Source organism: Triturus cristatus, chromosome 7 (assembly GCF_964204655.1).
Source record: "Triturus cristatus chromosome 7, aTriCri1.1, whole genome shotgun sequence".
NCBI classification, from domain to species: Eukaryota; Metazoa; Chordata; class Amphibia; order Caudata; family Salamandridae; genus Triturus; species Triturus cristatus.
The window spans coordinates 1,777,237,360-1,777,242,359 of NC_140590.1; the positions used below are offsets into that span (position 1 = coordinate 1,777,237,360).

At 73.1% G+C, this 5,000-nt stretch overlaps 1 non-coding gene across 1 annotated transcript; it reads right to left on the reverse strand.

Annotated features, from left to right (window-relative positions):
- Nucleotides 1–4,461: 4,461 nt before the first annotated feature.
- Nucleotides 4,462–4,615, reverse strand: LOC146813080 (5.8S ribosomal RNA). The gene has a single exon (XR_014967035.1). It is a non-coding gene; the product is annotated as a 5.8S ribosomal RNA (ribosomal RNA).
- Between the last annotated feature and the right edge of the window lie 385 nt (nucleotides 4,616–5,000).

Sequence of the window (5,000 nt, forward strand, 5' to 3'; positions counted from 1 at the left end):
CGGGCACCCTGCCACGCGGCAGGACCCCGGACGGAGCCCGGGGCGGGGAGGCCACCCTCCCCCGGGCCCCCAGGGGCCAATGAACCCAGACAGGCCTGGGGAGGCTCCCCGGACACAACGGAACCCCGTCCCGGGCCTTTGGCAGTGCCGCAGGCCGGGGGACGGGGTCCGGGGCCGGAGACCCCGACCCGGGGCCTGGCCGGGCCCCTGGACCCAGCCGGGGCTCCCGGGACCGCAGGCGCAGGGGAAGCCTCCCCGGGCCCTCCGGACCCCGTCCCGGGCACCCTGCCGCGCGGCAGGACCCGGGACGGAGCCCGGGGCGGGGAGGCCGCCCTCCCCGGGGCCCCCAGGGGCTAATGAGCCCAGACAGGCCTGGGGAGGCTCCCCAAACACAACGGAACCCAGTCCCGGGCCTTTGGCAGTGCCGCAGGCCGGGGGACGGGGTCCGGGGCCGGAGACCCCGACCCGGGGCCCGGCCGGGCCCCTGGACCCAGCCGGGGCTCCCGGGACAGCAGGCGCAGGGGAAGCCTCCCCGGGCCCTCCGGACCCCGTCCCGGCCCTGCCGCGCGGCAGGACCCGGGACGGAGCCCGGGGCGGGGAGGCCGCCCTCCCCGGGGCCCCCAGGGGCCAATGAGCCCAGACAGGCCTGGGGAGGCTCCCCGGACACAACGGAACCCCGTCCCAGGCCTTTGGCAGTGCCGCAGGCCGGGGCCCAGGGCCGTAGACCCTGACCCGGGGCCCGGCCGGGCCCCTGGACCCAGCCGGGGCTCCCAGGCCCGCAGGCGCAGGGGAAGCCTCCCCGGGCCCTCCGGAGCCCGCTCCGGGCACCCTGCCACGTGGCAGGACCCGGGACGGAGCCCGGGGCGGGGAGGCCGCCCTCCCCGGGGCCCCCAGGGGCCAATGAACCCAGACATGCCTAGGGAGGCTCCCCGGACACAACGGAACCCCGTCTCAGGCATTTGGCAGTGCCGCAGGCCGGGGTATGGGGCCCGGGGCCCGGCTGGGCCCCTGGAGCCAGCCGGGGCTCCCAGGCCCGCAGGGGAAGCCTCCCCGGACCATCCGGACCCCTTGTCCAGGGCACCCTGCCACGCGGCAGTCCCCGGGACAGGACCGGGGCAGCATCCGGGCCCGTCCTGCTGCCGGCTGAGGACCGAGAGGGGTCCCAGAGTACCCTGTCCCTAGTGATCCGGAGGAAGGCTACATAGCGGTAGGGCTCCCGCCTTAACCATGGGCTCGGTGGGCTCTCTGCTTCCCGGGGGCTGGGGGACAGCGGCTGGGACTCGGGCACGGGGAACACCGACGGAGCTCTCGGGTCCGGGCGCCCCGGGGGTAGGACTGCCCGGGACCCGTGGAGCCCGACCCTGGGCACTTTGCCACGCCGCGGGCCGGAGGAGTGAAGCCTGGGAGGATGTTGCCCGGGCGTAGCCCATCTGGTCCCCGGCAAAGAACCGCCAGCCCCGGAGGGGTCTTCCGGCATACCCTGCCCATACTAATCCGGAGGAAGGCTACCCACCTTTCTTGTAACCCTCGCGCTCCGAGTGACGGAGGGGACCCTAGGCGCGGATGCGCCCGGCCTCCTGGAGCCCTGGCTGGGATCCGCGAGGCGGATGGACCCTCATCGGGACTTCCAGGCTGGCCCGGCCATCTGGTCGCCCTATTGGAAAGCATTGCGCGCGACCAGATGGCCGAGGGGAGAGGTGCAACCAGATGGACGGGACTGACAGGACTCCCATCTGTCCAACCCCGAGCCTTCGCGCTAGGGTTCCCGCCTGCCCACGCAGGGCTCCGTGGCTGCAGGGCTCCAGGGCTGCAGGGCTCTGGGCCTGCAGGGCTCCGGGGCTGCAGGGCTCCGGGCCTGCAGGGCTCCGGGCCTGCAGGGCTCCAGGGCTCCGGGCTGAAGGGCTCCGGGGCTGCAGGGCTTTGGGGCTGCAGGCCTCGGTGGCTGCAGGGCTCCGGGCCTGCAGGGCTCCGGGGCTGCAGGGCTCCGGGGCTGCAGGGCTCCGGGGCTGCAGGGCTCCGGGCCTGCAGGGCTCCGGGCTGAAGGGCTCCAGGGCTGCAGGGCTTTGGGGCTGCAGGCCTCGGTGGACGCCCGGGGGACCCATGGAGCCCGTCCTGGGCACTTTGCCTCGCCGCGGGCTGGAGGAGGAAGCACCCGACGCCCCGGGGAAGTGACGTCCGGGCTTGGCCCATCTGGTCCCCGCCTGAGAACCGCAATCCCCAGGAGGGGTGTCCCGGCATACCCTGCCCCTACTAATCCGGAGGAAGGCTACCCACCTTTCTGGTAACCCTCGCGCTCCGAGTGACGGAGGGGACCCTAGGCGCGGATGCGCCCGGCCTCCTGGAGCCCTGGCTGGGATCCGCGAGGCGGATGGACCCTCATCGGGACTTCCAGGCTGGCCCGGCCATCTGGTCGCCCTATTGGAAAGCATTGCGCGCGACCAGATGGCCGAGGGGAGAGGTGCAACCAGATGGACAGGACTGACAGGACTCCCATCTGTCCAACCCCGAGCCTTCGCGCTAGGGTTCCCGCCTGCCCACGCAGGGCTCCGTGGCTGCAGGGCTCCGGGGCTGCAGGGCTCCGGGGCTGCAGGGCTCCGGGGCTGCAGGGCTCTGGGCCTGCAGGGCTCCGGGGCTGCAGGGCTCCGGGGCTGCAGGGCTCCGGGCCTGCAGGGCTCCGGGCCTGCAGGGCTCCGGGCCTGCAGGGCTCCGGGGCTGCAGGGCTCCGGGGCTGCAGGGCTCCGGGCCTGCAGGGCTCCGGGCCTGCAGGGCTCCAGGGCTCCGGGCTGAAGGGCTCCAGGGCTGCAGGGCTTTGGGGCTGCAGGCCTCGGTGGCTGCAGGGCTCCGGGGCTGCAGGGCTCCGGGGCTGCAGGGTTCCGGGCCGCCTGCAGGGCTCCGGGCCTGCAGGGCTCTGGGCCTGCAGGGCTCCGGGGCTGCAGGGCTCCGGGCCTGCAGGGCTCCGGGCCTGCAGGGCTCCGGGCCTGCAGGGCTCCGGGCCTGCAGGGCTCCGGGCTGAAGGGCTCCAGGGCTTTGGGGCTGCAGGGCTCCGGGGCTGCAGGGCTCCGGGCCTGCAGGGCTCCGGGCCTGCAGGGCTCCGGGCTGAAGGGCTCCAGGGCTGCAGGGCTTTGGGGCTGCAGGCCTCGGTGGACGCCCGGGGGACCCATGGAGCCCGTCCTGGGCACTTTGCCTCGCCGCGGGCTGGAGGAGGGAGCACCCGACGCCCCGGGGAAGTGACGTCCGGGCTTGGCCCATCTGGTCCCCGCCTGAGAACCGCAATCCCCAGGAGGGGTGTCCCGGCATACCCTGCCCCTACTAATCCGGAGGAAGGCTACCCACCTTTCTTGTAACCCTCGCGCTCCGAGTGACGGAGGGGACCCTAGGCACGGATGCGCCCGGCCTCCTGGAGCCCTGGCTGGGATCCGCGAGGCGGATGGACCCTCATCGGGACTTCCAGGCTGGCCCGGCCATCTGGTCGCCCTATTGGAAAGCATTGCGCGCGACCAGATGGCCGAGGGGAGAGGTGCAACCAGATGGACGGGACTGACAGGACTCCCATCTGTCCAACCCCGAGCCTTCGCGCTAGGGTTCCCGCCTGCCCACGCAGGGCTCCGTGGCTGCAGGGCTCTGGGCCTGCAGGGCTCCAGGGCTGCAGGGCTCTGGGCCTGCAGGGCTCCAGGGCTGCAGGGCTCTGGGCCTGCAGGGCTCCGGGCCTGCAGGGCTGCGGGCCTGCAGGGCTCCGGGCCTGCAGGGCTCCAGGGCTCCGGGCTGAAGGGCTCCAGGGCTTTGGGGCTGCAGGCCTCGGTGGCTGCAGGGCTCCGGGCCTGCAGGGCTCCGGGGCTGCAGGGCTCCGGGCCGCCTGCAGGGCTCCGGGCCTGCAGGGCTCCGGGCCTGCAGGGCTGAAGGGCTCCAGGGCTCCGGGCCTGCAGGGCTGGCCATCTGGTCACCCTGCCGAGCAGCAAGGGACTGTGGCCCCCATCCCCGCGCCCCGGTGGGACAGAGACAGGAGGGGGAAGCCCCCGTGCCGGAAGGCACGTGGTGGAGGCAGCCTCCCGCAGGCCCGCGTTACCCCCTTCCGCGTCCCTTCCCGCCGGCCCGGCGGCAGAGGGACCCACCCCTGGGTGTGGTGGAAGAGGGCGTCCGCGGGCGCCCACGCACGGAGAGAGACAAAAGCTTGGCTCAGAGGATGACTTTCAATAGATCGCAGCGAGGTAGCTGCTCTGCTACTTACGAAACCCTGACCCAGAATCAGGTCGTCTACGAATGATTTAGCACCGGGTGCCCCACGAACATGCGGTGCACTAAGGGCGATGGAGGCGGCCCCCTTCCGTCCACGCTCCGGTCCCCAAGCGAGCGGCTCTACGCACCGGCCCCCCGAGAGAGGCCGGCTATCCCAGGCCAACCGAGGCTCCACGGCACTGGCCCCAGCCGCGTCCCAGGGAAGCCCCGGGGCAATTGACGATCGAGCGACCCTCAGACAGGCGTAGCCCCGGGAGGAACCCGGGGCCGCAAGGTGCGTTCGAAGTGTCGATGATCAATGAGTCCTGCAATTCACACTAATTCTCGCAGCTAGCTGCGTTCTTCATCGACGCGCGAGCCGAGTGATCCACCGCCAAGAGTCACAGGCAACTTTTCGAAAACGTTCGCCCACCTGCAGGCGCAGGAGAGGCGGGAGGAAGGTGACGCCGTCCCGTCCGCCGCCCGCGCGGCGAGACGGCACGGGCGCCCCGTTCAAGGCTTCCCCTCTGGGAGTCAGACAGCACCGTCGGGGGGGGAAAAACATTGCCAGGCGCTCGGCCTGGGAGCCCACCCCTACCCACCCACCCGGGGGCGAGGGAGGGGGCTTCCAGAGCGACGGGAGCAGGCAGCCCCGCAGCCGCCGGTCCCTCCCAGGGTAACCCGGGAGGGACCACACGAGTCTTCAAACCCCTCAGCCCGGCCACACGGGACCGGGTCGGACCGGGTACCTGGCAACGAGGGAGGGTCGCTCCACCTGCACATCAGCC